Source organism: Sinohyriopsis cumingii, chromosome 1 (genome assembly GCF_028554795.1).
Source record: "Sinohyriopsis cumingii isolate HCF-2022 chromosome 1, ASM2855479v2, whole genome shotgun sequence".
Taxonomy (NCBI): domain Eukaryota; kingdom Metazoa; phylum Mollusca; class Bivalvia; order Unionida; family Unionidae; genus Sinohyriopsis; species Sinohyriopsis cumingii.
The window spans coordinates 112638778-112664793 of record NC_142961.1 but is presented as its reverse complement, the minus strand read 5'-3'; positions in this window follow the sequence as shown (position 1 = coordinate 112664793).

Sequence of the window (26016 nt, the reverse complement as noted above, 5' to 3'; positions counted from 1 at the left end):
CTACACCTTGAAAGTGCACCCTCAAGAAGTGCGCGTACTTTTGTTGTTTCGAGGCAAATACTTCAAAGACGGAAAATACGTTCACGTATATTATCACGAGGAACATTTTGATGTAATCACCAGTATCACTGGATTCCTAGGATACAGTTATTATTGCGAGAAATGTACCGATGGTTATAACAACCGAGAAAAACAGAAGCATTGTGGGTCAAAAAGCTCAAGATGTTTGGCCTCGCAATCATGTCTAGATGAAGGAAAACAAAGAGCGCATTGCCCTTCTTGTCAGCGCACTTTTTTTAGCCCTGCCTGTTACCAACAGCATCTGAAGACGCAAGGTTCACAGCAGAAGATTGCTTGTCAACTGCTGCGATTGTGCCCTACTTGCGGACAAGGTAAGCAAGAGAAGGAAGATTACCAGTAGAAAGGCAGTTTCATCTTTTTCGATTTCGAATGCATGCAAGAGACCGGCATTCACATTCCTAATTTCTGCGTTGCAGATGGAGCGCGTGAGAAGTGCATCCAAGAGCCTATCTTTAGTCATTTCCCTCACTTCAGCAAGATTCCTGGAGGACTTGAAAAAATCTTTCAGGGACAGAACACGCTGGCCGATTTTGCCCAAATAGATCTTAGACCCCATCGATGAAACGTGGAGCCAAGAGGACATTGAAAGGTACGGAGATTGTCATCGCCATGCTACAGTGATGGCTCACAATTTCTAGGGATACGATGGACAGTTTCTTTTGAGATACTATATGGAATAAGGTACGAACGTCCTAAAGTCACTTTGAACAGAGACAAAATCATTTCCATGCAAGTGTGTCAAATGCAGGTTAAAGATTCAATAAGTTACTTGGCCATGCCTTTGAGTCGATTGCCTAAAACGTTTGGAATGACAGAAATGGCTAAAGGTTATTTTCCTCACGTTTTCAATACTGAAGCCAATCAACACACCCTTCTACGCCATTTGTCTGAGGCTCACGACTACGACCCCGACAACATGCGTACCGAACAACGAGAAGCTTTCAACGATTGGTATCAGGCTCACGCCTATGACCCCTTCGACTTTCAAGAAGAAATGTTTAAGTATTGTCGTTCCGACGTGGACATATTACGACGTGTGTGTGGACAATTTCGAGAACTGTTCATGGAACACGGAGGGTTCGATCCTTTGAAAGAAGTCTGCACCATTACCAAAGCGTGTTCCTTAGTTTACCGTCAACGATTCATGTCCGTAACCACCCTAGCCGTTATTAGTCCTCAAATGACCAACTTTGACAAAAGTCAATACTCGGTCAAAGCCCTACATTAGCTACATTACTTGTGCGACAAAGAAGACAAATTGATTCAGCACGCCCGCAACGGAGGAGGCGAAAACACCATTGGAACGTATTCGGTGGATGGTTGGGACTTAGAAAACCCCAAGATCGTGTACGGGTTTAACGTTTGCTTATTTCACGGATGTCCCGTCTGTTCGTCTGTTACACTCAACGTGGCACTAAAAATGTGTTTTTACAACGGACCATGGAAGACTTGTACCAGGCCACTTGTCAACGCCGCTTAAAGTTAGAACAGCAAGGATACCAAGTGGTGGAAATGTGGGAAGACGAGTACGATCACGGTTTGAAAACCGGTCCCGAGTTTAAACGCATCGTGGAAAGTTACAAGCTGGTGGACCCCCTGAACCAGCGGAATAGTTTGTACGGAGGACGGACGAATGCCACCTGTTTGCTGTACCACGCTGACGAAGAGAAAGGAGAAGAAATCAAATACTTGGACGTTTGTTCGCTGTATCCTTACGTGTGCAGATAGTGTCTCTTTCCTGCAGGGCACCCGCAATTGCTGCCGGAACACATCGACCTGGACAACATTCGACAATACGATAGACTGATCAAGTGTAAAGTCTTGCCTCCCACCGACTTGTATCATCCCGTCTTACATCACCATTGCCAAGGAAAACTGATGTTTCCCTTGTGCCGTACTTGTGCCGAAACCTGCATTCGATACCAGCCTTGTCAGCACACCCAGGAAGTACGCGCCTTGACGGGAACGTGGGTCAGTGTAGAATTGTTCAAAGCTCTGGACATGGGATACCAACTGTTAGAAGTGTACAAAATTTAACACTTTCCCAAGACACAAAAATACCACAAGGACGAGGAGACTCAGAAAGGCATTTTCGCAGACTACGTTGATGCCTTTATGAAACTGAAACAAGAAGTCAGCGGCTATCCTTCCTGCTGCCAGACTCCCGAAAACCAAAATAAATTCAAAGAGAAATACTGGGAGCAGGAAGGCATCACTTTAGACCACATCGAGAAAAACAAAGGAAGGCAATCGTTTGCCAAAGTGATGTTAAATTGCTTGTGAGCAAAATGGCACAAAAACCGTGTTTACATAAGACGGAGTATTTGACAGAACCTTCGCGCTACTTCCAGATGATTCACAAAAAAACCCAAATACATGAAACACGTTGACGTCATTCGTGAGGATTTGATCTTAGTCAATTACGAAGAAGATCTGGACTTTGTAGAAGCCGACGAATTTGGAAATGTCATCATTACGGCTTACGTGTCAGCCCATTCTCGCTTAAAATTGTACGAAGTTTTAGAACTATTAGGTGATCGTGTCCTGTACTTTGACACACACAGTTGCATCTACATCGATAACCCGGGTCAGCATCACCCTGACATCGAAGGAGATCGTTTAGGAGCCTGGACAGGCGAACACCCCGACGAGAAGATTTTAAGTTTCGCTAGTGGCGATCTTAAAAATTACGGCTACGAATACCGGGACAAACAAGGAGAAGTGCACACGAAGTGTAAAGTAAAAGGATTGACTCTCAATTATCGCACCAGTCGAGTGGTGAACTTTGGGGTATTGAAGGAAGCATTGCAGTCTGGAGAGGATGGAAACTTTAGAGTGACTATCTACGAACCGCAGAAGATTGTACGTTTACCCAATCACCAAATCGTCAATCGACCCTTGAAAAAGTTGTATCAAATCGTGTACCAGAAGCGTGTGCGGCTTCCCAATCACTTCACTTTGCCGTACGGTCGCGTCGATATTGGTCAGCATATAAAAAGGGACAACGTCCGAGATCGATAGTTCATTGTAACTACCAAGACCGAGCGAGAAAGATGAATTTTTTCAAACAGACATCATTCAAGTTCGGTGATTCTCAAGCGGAGTGCGATGCTGTGCCTTGCGATGAGAGTGATGCAGTAAAGCAGCATGGGAACTTTGTTACTACTACCACTACACATACCATAGAAAATGATGATGTGCGTGTCAAACCTGAATGGATGCGAAAGCGATGCCACTCGTTATCGTGGACTCTTTACTGGTTTTCATTGTCAATGTCAACCTTCACGTGAGGTCATGAGTCTATCACCCTACGGATCTCGTTCAAAACTGAGCAAACTCCTGTCGATTTCACCCTGTCCTCATCAAAACAAACCCGTGAAAGACGAATATTCGTTCCCTGTGTGTTTTCCTGATTAATGCGACTTTCAAAATCGTTTTCAATCGTTCCATGGAAAATGGCCTAAATACCTGGGAGGACCTACCCCCGAAGAATTAGCCAGAGCCGGATTTTTCTATTTGGGCGAAGGGGATAAAGTCAGCTGCTTCAGTTGTGGTGTGTCACTACACCAGTGGGAACAACAAGATTCGGCATACCTGGAACATGCTCGATGTTCTCCGAATTGTCACTACCTACCTTTAGTGGGACCGAGTTATTGAAGTGACGTACCATGTCGTTTAAGAAACCAGATTGGCTAGGAGTCAAACGTTGGATGCCACCGAGACCAGTTTTAATCCCCATTTAAAAAATAATATTCAAAGATTACCAAACGAACTGCAGGAGAAGATCTACAAGGACGTTTGGCAGGGACATGCCAGAGCAAATTTTCAATTGGTAACTGTAGAATTATTTTGCCGAGAAATTCACAAGAAGAAAGTGAAAGAAGTCAGCAAACGGATCAGATTTTTCTGGATCAAGTGTGCGTTTATCCTATTATTCCGCTTTATACTGTTTACATCAGAAGATTTCATTGACATTCTTGATCGTTACCCTGAATGGCAGTGGTCAGAAATTACTCGCTATGTCCATTAATTTCGCTCTAGGAGAAGAGTTTAAATAAAATGATACTGACTGACATGATCATGGATACTTTACAAGAGAACATTCGTGGTTTGCCTGTGGAATTGAGAGAACGCATTTACCGAGATCTGGTCAAAATACAAGTTCAACGCAACGGAGTTTAAACCATTGGTACCTGAATGCCATAAGAGAACTGATGTATTTGAAACTGTTTCGGTGTTCAGACATTGCTCAACTGGACGAGGACCAGAAGACTTTGGTGTCTTAGTGGGATTTCGTTTAACAGCCAATTCCTTGTGGACTCTTTACGAACAGTACTTGTCATCAAATAAAACATGAAAGTGGTCCCTTTAAATGTCCACGAGAGACTCATTTTGTTAAAAGCCTTTCGCTTTTCATCTGGATACTTCTCGACCTCTACGGGAAAAAAAGATTGGTCAACTTTTAGGTACCGAAGATGTGTATGACAACATGTGTGTAGCTTGTGACTTTCAGCCACATTGGACAGACGTACGTGACTGGAAACATTCCGGTTTTGAGGCTGGTCCAAAGAAGTGACCCGTTATGCTCAAGAGTTGTCATCCTCCATTCAAATGTCCAAGGAAAAAAATCACTTTTAAACCTGTGTTAGTGACAGTGCCAGAAGAACCCGTCATCGAGGACAACCACTCCCTTCAGGACAGTACTGTCATGGACATTCCCGAAACACCATTCCGGGAGGACACCTGTATGACTGTCCCCCATGTAGAGACTGTAAGAACATTACACACTGTCCCTATGATACCTTGGTTATCACAAACATGTTGTACAGTGACTTGTTTATATTCCGCTGTGATTGTTTTAATGTTATTTTTTATCGTTATCATTTGGCTTTTATGTATTTTATCTTTCGTGTTATTTCATTTTAACTTGCAATAAAAATGTCCTGAAAAAAGTATAAAAACTCTTGTCTTGTCTGTCTTTGTGGCAAAAGTTACATTCCTTCCTTGCACTATGGCTACCTTTGCTGTCTCTGCTCCCTCTTCCTCCACTTTCAAAGTCATCGACGAACACTTAGATCGTGCCAGTTGGAAGGCTTTGTATCGTCGCCATCCCTTTAACATGTTAATTGGCGGACCGAGCGGTTCAGGCAAAACCTAATTTGTCAAACGTTTGATCGAACATAAACATCATTTGATCGATCGTCCACCTCAAAGAATCGTGTGATGTTATAAAGAGTTGCAATCGGCGTACAGCCTCTTGCGCAAAAGTCAAGACGATTCCATTGTGTGTGTGGAAGGCATTCCTAGCGAAGATGACGGAATCGTGACTGACCCTAGTCAAACCCATCTGGTCATTTTTGATGACATATTAGAAGACGAAAAAGAAATTAAACTGTGGTTTACGCGCAAAGAGCATCATCGTAATGCCATTGTCATTTACATTACTCAAAATTTATTTCAACAAAGTAAAGCCCATCGCACCATCAGTCTCAACCTCATTACGTGGTCTTGTTTAAACGCCCTAGAGATAAATCACAAGTGCAAGTCTTAGAAAAACAGTTAGGAACGCCTTGGCTAACTCATGCTTACGACGATGCCACTCAAACCCTACACGCCTATTTACTCGTGGATTTAAAACCCACCACCCACGATTATTTGCGATTTCGTACCCATCTATTTCACCAATGGTGTCAAGACGGAGGGCCTTTCGTGTACACGTCCTCGTCGTCGACTTAACAAAATAAAATCTTTAAGAACCTCGGACACACTGCGTCTGTCTCACACACCTTCAACATTCCTTCAGTCTCATCTTCCCGTCAAATTGATTCTAGCCGTGAATGGCATCAGTCGCAAAATAATCCACAAATACGTAATCGTGTCTTAGAAGCCAGTCTCAAAGAAGTCTTACGATGGATTGCGGTGACAGCACGTCAATTACTGCAGGGCATCATTCACATTCCTCATCAAACCAAACGCTTTTTTGAAAGAAACAAAGCAGCCTTGACGCAACTGGCTGATTGACGCTTAAACTAAAAAGCAAATCATTTTGAAACCTGGAGGGAGCGGTTCTCCAGGAGGCGTCATGATCGCTCCATCTTAAACTTGGATCCTAATGCCCCCAAAGTTCTCCCCAAGAAAAAAGCCACTCCCAAAAAAGCCAAACGAAGCCCAAAGAAGAAAAACATCAACGGTGTCAAGACCAGGTCACAACCCAAGAAAAAGAAAAGACAACATAAAAAGAAAAAGTCTTCAGAAAAGGAAAAGCCGGCAGAAAATAGCTTCTACCCGCAAGAGAGACACTTCAGCCAGGACGCAACCTTACATTCTTAAACCACGACCTCCAGCGACGGTGACCACTTCTCCAGTAGGCTTGGGTTATTCCACTTCTCCGTTGTTGGGGAGGCCAGCCAAACCCAATTTGACGCCCGTTCTTCCTCAGGTGATGAAACAATGAAAACACACGTATTTCAAAAGATTCTCCTCCAGTGGTGACACCCTCCTCCTCTTTAGCTGCAGTGGCCCTCCTCCTCTTTAGCTGCAGTGGCAGCTGCTCACGAAGTACCTGCTCCCAAAATCAAAGTCCAAGAGCGATCGGGCATATTATACAGTTTACTGGATTTGTCCAAGCAAGAACTGTTCCGATTTAGTCCGTTGCGAACCCCTTCAAGACGCGTGATGCCTGTTATCAAGTTGATATGACGTAAAGACTCAGTAGCGACGCGTTCCAGTATAAAACAGACATGAGGCAAAGAATGGGCATCAGTGTTTTTGTGCTCCTGAACGCCCAAATTTTCCCCCACCAAATCACCCCTTTTCTAAACACAAAGGAAAGAAAAAAGGAAAGGACTGCGTCCTCATTTAGTCAAATATGGGACATGTCTGTCCTGTCCGAAACTTCTCCATCCATGCAGAAAAAAAAAACTCATTCAAACTGCCTCCAAAGATGTCATCGATACCGTGTGCGAATGTTGTTTGAACGTCACGAAAGACACGATACCTTTGTTTAAACAACAGAGACAATGCTTAGCCAAACATCGTCAAGTTCTTCGCCAAAAGGTTCAAAATAAAATACCCATTCGTCAAAAGAAGAAGATGAGGAATTTCGCCTCTGTTGTTAGGACCTGTGCTGAAAGGAACAGTGGGAACAATGATGGGAGGACTCGTGGGAGCAAGATGAAAGGGACCTCTGGAGTCCCAAAATCTAAGATGTGACCCTTGAAATCGAATGGAAGGACGATGACTGGCTTTAGTGCCTTACGAAAGATGGATGGAATACCATCGTTGGCAAGAACAACGAACCCCACATTTACCTCCCAATCCAAATTTGACAGAGATGTCCCAGTTACAATACGAATTTCAATCGTTGATGGATCGCCACGATTTCTCCGAAACAGAAAAATTGCAAAAGTACTGTCAACTCTTGCAACGACTGCAATTCTTTCTCCAAAAAGCTTTAGACGAAACAGCTTTACCCACTCTGAAAGATTTTAGGGCCTTGATGAAAGGTCCACCACCATCACTGCCACCACCACCACACCCCGCGGCCAAGACAGATGCAGCCCCACGATAGCCTGAAGAAGAAGAGGTATGAGAAGACTTTCAAACACCGTCAGCAGTTTCCATTCCTAGTAAGATTTCAGCATCCTTGTTGACACCATCCCCCACACCCCAACGAAGACAAATGAAAGCTTGGGTTAAAAGATGAAGTCCACTTATCCATCGACAGAAGTGAAAACAAATGAAGGGAAACCAGAAATGAAAAAAGAAACGAAGACGAAAGTCATTCCATTACCACCTCCACCACCACTAACTTCGACTTCTACATCCTTGGCACATCGGATACGTAAATCCGTTTTCAAACCACCCTTTCGCCCCGTCTAAAGTAGCGTCAGCGAAGAGTGGGTGACTTACTAAAAAATGGAATCGTTAGCCAACATTTACTACGATCCATCCGATCTTGCAGGTTACGCAGGAGTTCAGAAATTGTATCGTACTGCCAAAATCCGGCTGAAAAGTCTCCGTTTTCCTCAAGTGCAACGATGATTACAAGAACAAGCTACCTACACTTTACACAAACCCATTCGACGAAAATTTTCCAAACGTCGCACCCGAGTGGAGGGCATTGATCATCAATGGCAAGCCGATTTAGCCGATGTCTCTCATTTGGCCACCTACAATCGTGGCTACAAATATTTTTGTGTCATCGACGTCTTTTCCAAATTTGCCTGGGTCGTGCCATTGACTTCCAAATCGAGCAGTGAATTAGTGCAAGCCCTCCAACTGGTATTGAAAAAAGTGGTCGTCACCCTCTTCGATGGCAAACCGACAAAGGCACCAAATTTCTGAACCAAGCTTTCCAAAAAGAATTAAAGAAACGTGACATTCACTTTTTCACCACCGAGAATCCCGAATTCAAAGCCAGCACCAGCATCGTGGAACGTTTTCAACGGACTTTGAAAGAACGCATGTTGAAATATTTTACTCATCACCACACTCTAAAGTACATCAACATCTTACCCCATCTGGTTCAAGCTTACAACCAATCTTACCATCGAAGCATTGGACGTGCCCCCAGAAAGTGACTCCCGACAACGAAGTGACCGTTTTCGAGCGCCTGTTTGGTACGTCCCCGACGGTAGCTGGTCCAAAAAAAAGTGGCGTGTTGGAAGTAGGAGATTGGGTGCGCATTGGCAAAAGCAAACGCACATTTGACAAAGGTTGCTTACCCAACTGGACTACCGAATTGTTTCGTGTTACGGGACGAACGTCATCCTGCCGTCTATAAATTGGAAGACTTGAACGAGGAAGTGTTAAAAGGAATGTTTTACTTGCCCGAGATAAAATGTGTCACCAAAAAAGAAGACGACGTGTACGACATCGAAAGAATTCTCGAACGAAGAACCCCTTAAAGTGGGAAAACGACGTGTCAGAGAAGTCAAAGTGCGTTGAAAAGGATATCCACTCAGTTTTCATTCTTAAATCGACGCTTCGCAAGTCATCGACAAAAAAAAGAAGTGATCAGCATGCCCTTTCACACAGCCTCAGCTACCACTACCACTGCAGTGACCACTCCTTCACCCAGTTCTTCTCTGCAAGATCTATAAAAACAACCCTTGTGTGTGTGGTGTGGAGAACGTGTGCCTAAAACGCAAATCGTCTTTTTCTGCCAAATCTTTGTAGTGTATTGTGTCATCGGTGCGGCCATTGCCAATTTTAGTTTGCAACAAAGAGACAAACAATTGTGGACCATTTTATTGAACAGTTGCATCAGTTACCTTTTTCCCAATCCCTCCCTGAAATACTCCTCAAACGGGAGCAGCGTCCAGTGTTAGTCACCACTCCAGCAACAGCCACATTTTGAGCGGAGATACTCCTCTGACTTCCAGTGACCCCTCGGGCAGCCGCATAACTGGAATAATGCATACCAACCAATTTTACTTAACCTTACACAGTGACAGTTCCATAGAGGTATTTCCCAATAATACTTTGTGATATTACACGGCCAAATTACCTCAGGCCATCCAATTAGATCACGAAGCCAATTGGGAAGTGGTTTTGTGAAAATGATTTACCCTACAGAAATAAAAACATCACTGAAAGTCAAAACAGTTTTGAGTCGATGTTCTGGACGAAACAGTGCAACAAACCATGATTACCACTAAACAACATTTATAATTCACTGTAAATCGAGCATTACCTAACCCTGCTCCTGTATTGTACATCTATCAGTTTAAAATTAACCCAGGATATTTGTACATCAATGGCCCAATGACTTCCAACAGTGGAAGTCTAGCTTCACTTCACAACGTTGTGAACCTAGTCCAAAAAAGATTGTTATTTGAAAAAATGTTTGTTGTTTGTTGAATTATTAAGTTAAAAGTTTGTTAAGTGTTGGTTGTTAGTTATTTAAATAAAAATGTTGTGTTCTGAAAAAAATGAGTGTCGTTTGTTTGCCATTTTTGTCATGAACCATGCTCTCTGACTTCTATCTATCCCTCTCCCTCAAATCAAACTATTCTAGCGCTCCGACTCTAAATAGTGTAGGGATGTTTTCTATCGCGTCCGCGCTTGAACAATATACATCGGGGTAGTCTCCAATCTGACCATCCAGTCTGACCATCCATTGTTGACTCATCCTCCTATGAAGATGTGCTCAAGACTAGCCAAGTTGAACGAAGCTTACGTGAATTTACATCGTGTCAGGAAAAGCCTGATACCAAAACCTGCAGAGATAGAGAATGTCAAAATGTTGAAAATGATTGAAGACCTGATAGAAGAGCTCTTTAGAGAGGAAATCAAGAAAGAGAAAGAAGAATGGACGGAGAAGTACAGACTTCAGAAACAGCAGAGAGAGCTACAGCAACAACAGCAACAGCACGAACCAGACAGAGGTTTTGTCGACTGTCGTGTAGACACCAAAGAGTTCTCCTTCTCTTTCCGAAGAATCAGACCCTATCTTGTGGGAAAGCCTGCCGCCAGACGGGACGCAATCTTAGACAATAAAAGATTCTTATCACTCCTCGTCCACAAAAAGCCCTTTTCAGGGCTACCCAATACTCTAGAAAAAAGATACAAATTCAATAGCTAATGGTATGATAGTAAGTTTAAAAAATAGAAGTGTGTCAATAAGCACTTCATTTCTTTATCTTTGTTAGGAATGTGTCTATAAGCACTTCGTTTCCGTAGCTTGTCAAAATATAATGTGTATGTGTTTGTGTTTGTAATTAGTGTTTGTAAGTAAAATGTGAGTGTGCGTTTCTTTTAGGTCCGCGCGGTCCATGTTTATTGGGGTAATAATAACGTAAGTTTTGGTCACAGGGCATGTTTTCCTTTATGTCCGTGCTTGACAAATATAAAAGGAACGCTCTTCAGTCTGTTTACCCATCGTTGACCAGTCCACTGCGAAGAAAATGAGTAGCAGGATTTCAAAACTTCAAATGCTCATGCATAATGCCAGGCGTATGGTAGACGAGGTAACCATGGAGGATGAAGAAAAAATGAAGAAAGAAGAGAAGGAGAAAGACATAATCTTAATGATGAGGACAATTTGCCATGCCGGTAACAATAAAGAAACCACCGCCAGTGTTCACGGTGCCTCGTACAGAGGATTGGAATTTGGAGTTGGAGCTCCAAGCACGGTGGCCACAACATCTCCGGGTGTAAGATAGGAGACGAACGAGGAAACAACTGAAGTTTTAAAAAACAGCTCTTTTCAGGGCTAACCAAATCTCTAGGAAAGAGACTATTCAAGTTGCCAATTTTGTAAATGTGGAGTAGTGTGAATATAAACACTCACTCCTTTACTGCTGTGATAGTGTGTGTGTGTGTGTGTGTGTGTGTGTGTGTGCGTAAGTGTGTGCGTGATTGTGTGTGTGGGGGCTCGTGTACGTTTGTGTGCATAGTAGAGTGTGTGTTTGCATAAGTGTGCATACTTTTGTGTGGATAGTAGATTTGAGGAGTTTATAAGCGTTCGCGTACGTTTGTGTGGATAGTAAATATTTTGGTTTTTGATAGTATAATTTGGGTTTGATTTTCTCCTTCTCGTGTGTGGATAGTATATTTTGGTTTGTTTTTGCTCCTCACCTCTGTGTTGATAGTATATTGTGGTTATTGATAGTATGTTTTTGGTTTGATTTTCTCCTTCTCGTGTGTGGATTGTATATTTTGAGTTTTTGATAGTATAATTTGGGGTTTGTTGTTTTCCTTTCCGTGTGTATGGATAGTAGATAATATGTGAAGTGAGTGTAGGGGATATTTTCCTTCATGTCCGTGCTTGACAAATATAAAGTCAAAGCGTTCGTCGTTCGCCCAGTTCTACGGAATAACAAAAGAAAAAGATGACAATCGCTTTATTCAACAACTTGAACTGCATGGTGGATGCCGCCTATGTAGTGGAAAGGCTTGAGAAGGAATGGAGGTATCCAGTTACAAAAGACTTTGTAACAAGACAAGTGACACGCCTAAAGGTAGCAATGGATCTTGTGAAAGACATGATAAAGGAAGACGTGAAGACATTAAGAGGCTTCATTCACCCTCAGTATGTGAGAGTGGGAACATTGAAGGAGGCCATTGATAACACTGGACAACAAATTTTTACAAAAGTCATGTTACTGAAATAAAATTAGTCAATTCTTATCAATTTTTATGTGCTGAACACGAATATGACAGTCAAATTGCAAAATTGGCTCTAGTTTTTTTGTAATCTGCAAGAAATTAATGTTTACATAACGAAATGCATTCCAATAGTAAAAGGTCAACTGTAACACTGGTCAACAGTGAAATCATTACTGACTTGAAAAGGCCCTAATCTGTAGTATTTTGGTGTGCCGAACACGAATATAACCGTGAAAAATTTGTATTGGCTCTCGTTTTGAAGATATTCATATACTTCATTTTCTATGTTTCACTGTGTAAATTTCTCCAGTAGGACTGCAGCAACATCCGGAATAATGATGTAACATTGCATAATACCATCATGCTCACATCATCCACAGTTGATTGCATCATTTTCTGATGCAATGCAATACTAATGCCATGCGGCTGCTGAAGTAAGTTGACGTCAGCAGTGTACTATACATGTGTAGGCCTATTATACTAATGCCAGGCGGCTGCTGAAGCTGACGTAAGCAGTGTACTATATAAAGCCCAATCAGATAGGTTCAGCATTTAAAATATTTTAGACGTTGTGCGAGACAGTTCAAGCTACTGTTACATAAAACTTATTATTTTATCCATTTACGTACAATAAAGAACAGTAATGCCTCGAAAGTGTGTTAATACCGCGGACAATTTTTGCTATATTTGTGGGGAAGTGACATTTGCCAACCAGAAGAAAAGTATCAATTCTCAAGTGAAGAAGGCATATCATCTTTACTTCGGATGCAAGGTTGGTGACCAAGACAAGCCGTGGGCTCCGCATATATGCTGTGCTACATGTACAACACAGCTTTCACAGTGGTTGAATTGCAAAAGGTCATCAATGCCGTTTGCAGTCCCAATGGTGTGGAGAGAGCCAAGCAACCACCTAAATGACTGTTACTTCTGCTTGGTTCCTCCTCTTTCCGGCGGAATAACGAAGCGAAAGAAGTCGAGAATAGTCTACCCAAACATTCCGTCTGCATTGAGACCAGTTCCACATGGTGAGGGACTTCCTATTCCAGAACCTCCAGCAGAATATTCTCTTGATTCATCTGACGAAGACAAAGGTGAGTCGACCTGTTCTTCTCCTGGTCCATCAGCATGCAGTGATCCAGATTTTCACTGTGGTGCATCATCAACCCCACACAGAATAACACAGGAAGAACTAAATGACCTGATTCGTGATTTGGACTTATCAAAGAACAAGGCAGAATTGCTAGGATCAAGGCTCCAACAATGGAATCTTCTAGAAGAAGATGTCACAATTACTGCATATCGAAAGCGCCACCAGCAATTGGAGCCTTTCTTCAGAAAGGAAAGTAATCTGATATTCTGTTCCGATATTGAGGGCCTCATGAATGCTTTAAAAATCACTCATGACCCACAAGAATGGAGACTATTTGTGGACTCTTCGAAACTGAGTCTCAAGGCTGTGCTTTTGCACAATGGAAACATTCTTCCATCTATTCCAGTAGCGTATGCTGTCCACATGAAAGAGACATACGATAACTTAAGGCAGCTACTGAATTCCATTGAGTATAACAAGTACAGCTGGCACCTCTGTGGTGATTTGAAGGTAGTTGCCCTTTTAATGGGACTGCAGCAAGGATATACAAAATACATGTGTTTCTTATGCGAGTGGGATAGCCGAGCAAGGGAAATGCACTACATGAGGAAGGAATGGACTCACAGGCAGAATGTAGCCATTGGAGAGAAGAATATCCAACACCCAGCTCTGGTTGAGGCTCAGAAAATCTTGCTACCACCCCTTCACATCAAACTAGGTTTGATGAAGAACTTCGTGAAAGCCATTGACCGGACTTTGCCAGCATTCCGATACCTGCATGAAAAATTCCCTCGACTCAGCGAAGCAAAGATTAAAGAGGGAGTTTTTGTGGGTCCTCAGATTCGAGAGCTTTTCAAAGATGACCGGTTCAACAACTTGCTGGAAGGTGACGCGAAACAAGCATGGAATGCTTTTCGCCTAGTTTCTACAAACTTCCTCGGAAATGTTAGGGCAGAAAACTATAAGGAACTAGTAGAAGACATGTTGATGAAGTATAAGAAACTTGGCTGCAATATGTCTCTAAAGATTCACTTCCTTCATTCCCATTTGGATTTCTTTCCTAGCAACTGTGGTATTGTTAGTGATGAACACGGCGAACGTTTTCATCAAGATATCGCAACAATGGAACAAAGATACCAGGGAAAATGGTCCACTACAATGCTGGCTGACTACTGCTGGACACTCCTCAGAGATGCTCCCGAACAGCTGTACAAGAGACAGGCGAAGAAATCTAAGATGTAGTCAATGACTTGATTTTTTATAGGTAGGCTATTACACTGGACAACAAATTTTTACAAAAGTCATGTTACTGAAATAAAATTAGTCAATTCTTATCAATTTTTATGTGCTGAACACGAATATAACAGTCAAATTGCAAAATTGGCTCTAGTTTTTTTGTAATCTGCAAGAAATTAATGTTTACATAACGAAATGCATTCCAATAGTAAAAGGTCAACTGTAATAGCCTACCTATAAAAAATCAAGTCATTGACTACATCTTAGATTTCTTCGCCTGTCTCTTGTACAGCTGTTCGGGAGCATCTCTGAGGAGTGTCCAGCAGTAGTCAGCCAGCATTGTAGTGGACCATTTTCCCTGGTATCTTTGTTCCATTGTTGCGATATCTTGATGAAAACGTTTGCCGTGTTCATCACTAACAATACCACAGTTGCTAGGAAAGAAATCCAAATGGGAATGAAGGAAGTGAATCTTTAGAGACATATTGCAGCCAAGTTTCTTATACTTCATCAACATGTCTTCTACTAGTTCCTTATAGTTTTCTGCCCTAACATTTCCGAGGAAGTTTGTAGAAACTAGGCGAAAAGCATTCCATGCTTGTTTCGCGTCACCTTCCAGCAAGTTGTTGAACCGGTCATCTTTGAAAAGCTCTCGAATCTGAGGACCCACAAAAACTCCCTCTTTAATCTTTGCTTCGCTGAGTCGAGGGAATTTTTCATGCAGGTATCGGAATGCTGGCAAAGTCCGGTCAATGGCTTTCACGAAGTTCTTCATCAAACCTAGTTTGATGTGAAGGGGTGGTAGCAAGATTTTCTGAGCCTCAACCAGAGCTGGGTGTTGGATATTCTTCTCTCCAATGGCTACATTCTGCCTGTGAGTCCATTCCTTCCTCATGTAGTGCATTTCCCTTGCTCGGCTATCCCACTCGCATAAGAAACACATGTATTTTGTATATCCTTGCTGCAGTCCCATTAAAAGGGCAACTACCTTCAAATCACCACAGAGGTGCCAGCTGTACTTGTTATACTCAATGGAATTCAGTAGCTGCCTTAAGTTATCGTATGTCTCTTTCATGTGGACAGCATACGCTACTGGAATAGATGGAAGAATGTTTCCATTGTGCAAAAGCACAGCCTTGAGACTCAGTTTCGAAGAGTCCACAAATAGTCTCCATTCTTGTGGGTCATGAGTGATTTTTAAAGCATTCATGAGGCCCTCAATATCGGAACAGAATATCAGATTACTTTCCTTTCTGAAGAAAGGCTCCAATTGCTGGTGGCGCTTTCGATATGCAGTAATTGTGACATCTTCTTCTAGAAGATTCCATTGTTGGAGTCTTGATCCTAGCAATTCTGCCTTGTTCTTTGATAAGTCCAAATCACGAATCAGGTCATTTAGTTCTTCCTGTGTTATTCTGTGTGGGGTTGATGATGCACCACAGTGAAAATCTGGATCACTGCATGCTGATGGACCAGGAGAAGAACAGGTCGACTCACCTTTGTCTTCGTCAGATGAATCAAGAGAATATTCTGCTGGAGGTTCTGGAATAGGAAGTCCCTCACCATGTGGAACTGGTCTCAATGCAGACGGAATGTTTGGGTAGACTATTCTCGACTTCTTTCGCTTCGTTATTCCGCCGGAAAGAGGAGGAACCAAGCAGAAGTAACAGTCATTTAGGTGGTTGCTTGGCTCTCTCCACACCATTGGGACTGCAAACGGCATTGATGACCTTTTGCAATTCAACCACTGTGAAAGCTGTGTTGTACATGTAGCACAGCATATATGCGGAGCCCAAGGCTTGTCTTGGTCACCAACCTTGCATCCGAAGTAAAGATGATATGCCTTCTTCACTTGAGAATTGATACTTTTCTTCTGGTTGGCAAATGTCACTTCCCCACAAATATAGCAAAAATTGTCCGCGGTATTAACACACTTTCGAGGCATTACTGTTCTTTATTGTACGTAAATGGATAAAATAATAAGTTTTATGTAACAGTAGCTTGAACTGTCTCGCACAACGTCTAAAATATTTTAAATGCTGAACCTATCTGATTGGGCTTTATATAGTACACTGCTTACGTCAGCTTCAGCAGCCGCCTGGCATTAGTATAATAGGCCTACACATGTATAGTACACTGCTGACGTCAACTTACTTCAGCAGCCGCATGGCATTAGTATTGCATTGCATCAGAAAATGATGCAATCAACTGTGGATGATGTGAGCATGATGGTATTATGCAATGTTACATCATTATTCCGGATGTTGCTGCAGCCCTACTGGAGAAATTTACACAGTGAAACATAGAAAATGAAGTATATGAATATCTTCAAAACGAGAGCCAATACAAATTTTTCACGGTTATATTCGTGTTCGGCACACCAAAATACTACAGATTAGGGCCTTTTCAAGTCAGTAATGATTTCACTGTTGACCAGTGTAATATAATGAAAGTCAGGTCTTTTTTTACAAGATATATTGAATTTCACAGAGTGGTCTTTTGTAAAGAAAGCAGAAGAACTAATGAGAAAAGTGCTGGAAGAAGAAGTTAAGAAGATAAAAGAAAGGTGGTCTAAGGAAAGAAAGGAAAGAGAAAACAGAAGAAAAAGGAGGAGTTTGAGAGACTAAATGAAAACTGGATGAAAAAGCAGGAGAAATTTAGATCAGTGGGCCATCCTGAGTGGATACCAGAGGATGAAAAGAAGAAGAAGAAGAAGAAAGGAATATTTGAGAAAGTGAGGAAACGGTGGAAGAAGTGAGAAAATAAAAGTAGAAGAAGGAGAAAAACCCAAAGGCCCTTTTCATGGCCACTCATATGCCTAGAAAAGATTTGCTTTCCTGCCTCAAAAATGTTTTAGTGTGTTGTCTAGTTTTTTGTATAATGTTTATTGTCTGGTGTCTGTGTTATCTCTGTTCCATTCCTCTTGTCCCTATACAAACCCAACATGTTTTGTCCCTATACAACAACCCAACTTTCCTATGTCGCTATACAAACCCAATAGTCCCATGTTAAATCCCTATTGTCGCTAAACGTGCCCAGGGTGTGCTTAAAAGTGTTGTCGGTAAACGTGCCCAAGGGGGTCTGTAATGTATTTTCCCATTGTCGCTAAAAATCTTGTCGCTAAACGTGCCATGGGGGAGGGACTGTAATGTATTTTCTATTGTCGTTAAAGTGGCCCCCCTTCATTACTTACTAAGCTAGTACCAATTTTATTAACTTTTTGCGATCTTATATAGGGATGGTTCGTTTGCTTGAGAAGACAATTTTAATCCATTATTGACAAAATCGTGCCTTTCCCATGGAATCAATGTAGCCGGAGATTAGGGTTGGCCGTATGCCGAAAAGTCAGCCCCTAACCAGTAATGATACTGATTGAAGTTATGGGGCTGATATCAACAAGTCATTAAAACATGCAAAAATCTACAGCCAGTTTTAGAAGAAGACATCAGTGTACATTGTATATACTTACCGGTATTTCTCGCGGCTTTGGAGATACCGTCAGCTGAAGGGTTCTTTTGGTGGCATGTACATTATATTTCCGGAGCATATACTATGTTCGGTGCTTACAAATCTGCGTGGAATAGCACTACCCTCTGTCATGTGGTCATTTTGAATTTCGCGCTATATATGGCTGTTACCAATTACCGGTATGTATCTAAATTGTACGCAAGTTTGTTCCGGAAAGATTTTAATGCAGGAAATTGCACATTTCAATGAACAGGTGACATCACACCCACATATCGTCCGTCAGTATCAACACAGATTGAAGGTGGGCTGGTTGATTCATCGGACTAGACTGGCCTGGGCGGGCATAGAAGACACGATCGATCCTCGGTGCGTTATGAATATGACGCTTCCTCATCTAGCTCCTCTTGTACAGAGATTCGAGTGTGATAGTGTGAAAACTATTATACTGAGCTTGTATTTTCTTAAATCTTTTTTTTTATTTTATAAAAAGTTTTTGTGTTCTAGTATAATAGGGACAAGACACGGTGATCCACAAAACATGATTGCGCCAACTCGCTCAGTGTTAATGTGAAAATTAAGTAAACTACGCTGCTAACTTTTAATTTTAATGTTTATTGTTAAGGGATACGAAGTGGTGATACACAAATACATGACTGCCGTCTCTTTCATATTCTCTGCAATTGTCATTTCATGGAACCACCTTTGACGATCATTTTTTTTTTCTACGCTGTTCCTTTCGTAGGGGACGGGGTGGATGGCAGTATATGAAAATGGCAAGACCTCAATTTTTTTAAATAGGACCTGGCGATAAAACGAAAATAATATTAGGTACAGTACGACAAGGAATATAAAAAAAACAAAATGACCGACAAGAACTTCAGATTGAGAACACTTCAGCAGACGAGGATAATCCACATAGGATTAAAATGTTGCTGATCAAACATCACTCAGCTAAGGTAAAGTTTGATGTTTTTTTTTTTTTAATGATGTAAATCATGTAAAATTCGCTTGTTAAACATTTTGTTAACCAGTGTGGCGAACAAAAAAAAGTAAGCTAGCTCATACTGGTGCTACTCTATACCTTTTGATTTTGCCGAACAATCCTCTAATATTAGGAACTATTCATCAATCAAATGTGGGGGGGGGGGGGGGGCAACCACAAAATAAAACTCGAGGATTGTTCGAGTCAGTAACTGGAACATTATTCGCCCAAAGGGTGTAATACAAATTCAACACCGTCTTCCGAACAAGAATAGATATAACCTGTTGATAACATTCCTTAACATGATCCGCCTCTATTGTTGCGTTGATTTATCTGTACTTGGCTAGCGTTTGTCGTGATGCATCCCCAGTTTTCCTTTCACCTCTGTATTCAACAGTTCGCTGGAACAAGGCGGTATGCCAAACACAGTATGTGACTAATGACGTTAATTTTTCTAATTTTTCATCGCGTCGTTTATTCTGTGTCTAACGAATCTGAATGGCTCTATCAACCGGATGAAGCCACGAATATCTGGTGCAACTGGTACCATTTATTCTCGCTTATAAGAAGAGTCAAACTGCAAACGTCAAAGGTCCTGATCTGCCGTATCATAATGCGCCTGAAGATCAGAGTGTATTCTGTTTGTTTTGTTGATTACTCCCATCAAACTGAACAGACCCAGAACTGCCGGCGCAGTGTGCTACGACAGATCTGGGTCTGTGCCTTTTGCAATTGGATTCACTTTATAACTGAGTATATACGGTACATGCTTTATGCCAGTAGGACAGACTGTTCGACTTGTGCAAGGTGTGAATTGTATTATGTGACAGATTGCAGATAATGTATGTCATTGGTTGGTTGCTTTCGGCCCTAGGATGTGCGGAGCCCAAGGCAGTAAGCGATGAGCGCGGTGCCCCAAACACAAAAATGTGCATTGCGGAGTTGATTTCCTGAAAGCTCGAAGCCCAAGGCTGTTGCCTCGTTCGCCTTGCCCTTTGGCCGGGCCTGTTGCCTTTGCTGACTTTTTTTTTTGGGCGGCGTAGTTGACTGGTTGAATGGTTGACTTGGGCTTCATTAGTTGTCTGTTTGTTTGGCTGTTTGTTAGTAGAAGTGGGTACCACGTAATTTGTTTTACAGTGGTATATCTAAACATACCCATATGCTGGTATATCTGAACATACCCATGTACTGGTATAAATAAACATATCCATATACTGGTATATCTGAACATACCCATATACGTACCAGAGTATACCGCAATTATATTACAGATCCACAATTTCATGTATGTCAATAGCTGGGAAAATAACTTGGTCTGATTTATAGCAAGATAACATCATAGTATAGCCATTATCTGAAAAATAATATTTGCCCTCAGAAAAAAGAAGTAAGATATCTCAACTCAAAAGAAAACTCCACTCATCCACCCACAACCTGCGAGAGCTAAATGGTCAGTACCCTATAGTAATAGTAGATAAATTTGACATGCATGTAATAATTGTTCTATAAGTTGTAATCTAAAAACTTTAACTAAAGTGTGATGTAAGTGTCTCTGCTTCATTTTAATTTTAGTTGGGACACAAAATAGTAAGAATCGTTTAGTACTTTATTATGCCTTAGGACCTAAAGACATATAAAATATGTCACCAGATTTGCATTTGAGTGTTCTCGTGTCCCTAAACGAGAAGTAGAAAAACAAAATACCGCTACTCACTAGAAATGACAATATGATATTTTATGTTTGTGGTGCTCTCTACCCTACACGAGTTGTTGGTCAAAATAAAGTACTAATATATAAACAGTGTCGAACTGCACGAACATGAACATATACCTCTCTCTCTCTCTCTCTCTCTCTGAGGTGATCTTCAGCACAAAGTGAGAAAGGTGCAGACCTATCGGTATATTGTGTTGTTTTTAGCCTTTTAGAACATTAAATAAAAATATAAACTCCAAAATATGTGCATTCCATATCGATAAAAACTATAGGAGTAGTTCGTCGAGTTAAAGTACTTTGCTTGTTGTCAGATCTATGCACGTGCGCATGCATACACATATACACATGTTCGCGCATGGGCAAGTGTTAAAAGTTTTGTTTGAAAGTAAGAAACTAAACAAGACGAGTAAATAGAGAGTGTGTGTTTCACTCTTTCGAATAGATTATGGGGATTATTTTTCTAGAGCAGTGAACCAGCTGTTGATTATAAAAATTTGTCATCAATAGGCATAAATCCAAATGAACATACCAAGGAAACGTTTTACCATACATTGCAAAAACTATTAGGTTTCGACAATTAAATGCGTTTGATAACGGTCTCAATTAGCACTTCAGATAACAGCTGCATGTTTTCCGCCATTTCTTTATTGTACGTATAAATTATCAATGCACATGTCTGGTAACGGTCTCCTATAGATTTTTGCTTTTTCAACATTTGGAATAGAACCCTAGCAATAACGACGTGCCAGCACAAATGTGGATACCCACCAACCAATCGAAAACTGCCACCGACTAAATTTGAACCAAGCCATGAAAGTGGGCAGACATTACACTTTGATTGGAAGCTTTCTTTTGTATTTTCAATAAGCTTGTAGACCTTTAACCATTAATTTGAAGGAGTAATTGGAGCAAGTTCAGTCAGGAGAGGAGTGGATATCAAATATTTGTTATATAGATCAACAATATACATTTTTTTTCAGAGACTGCCACACATAAACAGATGATTATAGTTTTGGTGTAAAATGTTCGAATAAATTCATACATCCCATAAACGAGAGAGAGAGAGAGAGAGAGAGAGAGAGAGTAGTTAATATTGGATAAAAGAATCTTCGTATGTTTAAAATATTTCATAAATGTTAAACCGTATTAAACCATCAAGCCTATTGCTTTTCGACTAGATCCAGTTAACTTTAAAATTGAAAAGTCACCCAAGTGATCTCTATTTGAATAAAAAATCTTACCAAATCGGCGAAGCCATTGATATATATATATATATATATATATATATATATATATATATATATATATATATATATACACTTATTAATTCATTTTAAATCTTTGATTTTACGTATGCAAGTATACTTAAGTATGAGTAAGTGAATTAAAAAGAAGAATATTTTATAATATGATCTGTTACAAAAATTGAGGAACATATGGTTTTTCAATAATCAAATAATTTACCCTCCTTAAATTATTATTATTATTGTTATTATTATTATTATTATTATTATTATTATTATCATTATTAATGATAATGTAGAGCCTAACAGATTAATGATAACAGCCACAAAATGATATTATGTTACAACTAATAAAAGTATTCTCCTCGTTACATGAGAAAGGAGATCTAAACAATAGAATGAGAGCGTTGTAATGGGGGACACCAAGGAAAGGTGATCATTACTATGTGGTACTCTAGTATTAGGTCGTATATGAGTAATACGAATGTATAACATTGCCAAACTATGCATCTTCTTCCATCCTTGGAGAAAAGGTGCACATCAAATCTTTGGTTTGAAGCTCCAGTAGCGAAGGTCTTGCTACTTGTATCTCTGTACAGGACTTCATGTTCATCCCTTACTGTTTTCTGCTCTGTTTCTTCGATCATGCTGGAATGTAGATTAAGACTGTGAAGGTATTTCACACACAAAAGCCATTTAAATTTGAAAGTGTTTAAATCTTTTCCTTTTTTAAAAATATAGCTATATTTCCAGATTTCCTGCTTTCTAGTCATATCCGAATGGAGCGAAACCAAGCATCCTTTGGGTGTGCTAGATTTTCTTCCTACAGCCGTTGACTTTTATTATATGAAAAGAAGACTACCAAAAACTCTTATGCTGTCTAGAAAACCTACACAATTTTATAAAATCAGGTCAAAACTTAAAGATCGATGATTGGTTCATCATAACTGATCAATCATTGATTGTAGTCGGTTGGATAAATTTGTATCATATTTTTGTATTGGATGATGTCATATTTGCACACGAATAGTTAACTTTTTATATCCCGCAAATCGAATATTGTACCAGCACATTTAGGATGTGATACAAGTACATATACGTTCAAAGTTATTCGAGAGGGTGTGATACATGTACATATACGTTCAAAGTTATTCGAGAGGATGTGATACATGTACATATACGTTCAAAGTTATTCGAGAGGGTGTGATACATGTACATATACGTTCAAAGTTATTCGAGAGGGCGTGATACATGTACATATACGTTCAAAGTTATTCGAGAGGGCGTGATACATGTACATATACGTTCAAAGTTATTCGAGAGGGTGTGATACATGTACAAATACGTTCAAAGTTATTCGAGAGGGCGTGATACATGTACATATACGTTCAAAGTTATTCGAGAGGGCGTGATACATGTACATATACGTTCAAAGTTATTCGAGAGGGTGTGATACATGTACATATACGTTCAAAGTTATTCGAGAGGGCGTGATACATATACATATACGTTCAAAGTTATTCGAGAGGATGTGATGTATGTGTATATACTGTAAATGTGCAGTGATAGGATGTGATTGTGTGCTTATATTTTCAATGTAAGGTGAGAGCGCGGGTATGATTTATGTGCATTTACTTTCAGTGACAATGTACAGTAAGCGGGCATGATGTATGCACATGTACTTTCAATGTACAGTGACGAGGTGGGCATAATACAAGTGCGTCTACTTTCGGTGACAATCTACAGTAACGCTAGCGTATAGTGGATGGCGTGAATCATGTTCATATATTTTTATGTGCAATTAGAGGGGTACATATGCTTTCATTGTGCAATTAGAGGGTTACATATGCTTTCATTGTGCAATTAGAGGGGTACATATGCTTTCAATATGCTCTTAGAGGGGTAAATATCCTTTAAATGTGCAGTTATACGGGTACATCTGTTTTCAATATGCAGTGTGAGTGGGTACATAAACTTTAAGTGTGCAATTAGAGGGGTACATATACTTTCAATATGCAGTGGGAGTGCGTGCATATCCTTTTAATGTGCAGTTAGAGGGATACATATGCTTTCAATGTGCATTGGGAGGGGTACATATGTTTTCATTCTGCTATTATATGGGTACATGTGCTTTCATTTGGCAATTAGAAGGATACATATGCTTTCATTGTGCAGTGGGAAGATGACATGCTTTCAATGTGCAGCTAGAGGGTGCATATGATTTCAATGTGCAGTTAAAGGGGGTACATGTGCTTTTATTGTGCAGTGGGAAAGGTACACATGCTTAAAATATGTACTTAGGGTATATATGCTTTCATTGTGCAATTAGAGGGGTTGATATGCTTTTATTGTGCAGTGGGAGGGGTACAAATGCTTTCAATGTGCAATTGGAGGGGTACATATACTTTCAATATGCAGTTGAAGGGATACACGTGCTTTCATGGTGCAGATAAAGTGGTACATATTCTTTCATTAAGCAGTTAGAGGGGTACATATGTTTTCACTGTACAGTTAGAGGGGTACATATGCTTTCAGTGTGCAGTTAGAGGGGTACATATGCTTTCAATGATAATGTGCAGTGGGAGGGTACATATGCTTTCAGTGTGCAGTTAGAGGGGTATATATGCTTTCAGTGTAAAGTTAAAGGGGTAAATATGCTTTCAATCTGCTGTTAGATAGGTACATATATTATCATTGTACAGTTAAAGGGTTACATATGCTTCATTGAGCAATTAGAGGGGGACATACGCTTTAAATGTGCAGTGTGAGGGGTACAATTGCTTCTAATGTGCAGTTGGGGGGTACACATGCTTTCAGTGAGCAGTGTGAGAGTTACATATGCGTTCATTGTGCAATTAGAGGGGTACATATGCTTGCAGTGAGCATTTGGAGGGGTACACATGCTTTCAGTGTACAGTAGGATTGGTATATTTGCTTTCAATATGCGGTGAGAGGGGTACACATGCTTTCAAAGTGCAGTGGGAGTGCGTAGATATACTTTCAATATGCAGGTAGAGAGTTAAATATGCTTTTAATGTGCAATTAGAGGGGCGCATATGTTTTCATTGTACAGTTAGAGGGGTACATATGCTTTAAATGTGCAGTTAGAAAGGGTACATGTGCTCTCAGTGTGCAGTGGTAGGGGTACATAAGCTTTCAATGTGCAATTAGAGGGGTAGATATGCTTTCAATGTGAAGTGGGAGGGGTACAAATGCTTTCATTATGAAGCGAGATGGCGTGATGTGTGCAAATTTAGCAGTAAATTTGCTCAGTTTGGTCATTTGAATATTCTCGTCCCAGGTATCCAATTAACATTATACAGTCTACTGTCAAAGGTGACTCGGCAACGGCGAGGGTGGAAATATTTCGGTTGCACGCGGTTTTAAAATGTTTCAGGCGAAATTCAGTTACATCGAGTTGAACATAATAGGTTAGTGTATGTCATCAACCTATTTCATTTTGTAAATGTGCTCCAAAAATGGTCGTTTTACAATAAATAAAACATGTAACACATTTTAAACATTAACATTTCAAACATTAACACCGTAAGGATTTATGTCAGTGCGTCAAGGCTCTTCTTGATTCATCAGTATTCAAGGATTTAAAAAGTGAAATCAAAAGATGCCGATTTTCGGCTCATACCCAAATGTACAAGAGTGCTATAGTGTTGCATTTACCTATTCGTTCGTCTAGTTGAATTTTGCTTTCACTTTAGCACACTTGACACGTGTTAAACAAATGATTGAAAGGTCTACAATATAATTATATTTGGAGAACTGAAACTTAATTTGTGACAAAATACAAGTGTCTGATATAAAAAGAATAATTTTGTAAATTATTCTGCCATGTAAAATGACAGCATGTTATTAATATCAAAATATCACTAATTCGTAACAAGATTACTCGGTAATTTCCGTGAATTCCTTACTGACGGTAATCACCGAAGTACCGATGAAATGAAAAAGTACCGTGGCACGTACCACTGGAAAAAAAATCCGCGGTAAATAAGTATAATATTAATACTGTGCACCTCTTTTTTCTCTGGCTGGCAAGGTTTTGATACATTATTCAGAAAGGTCCATCTTT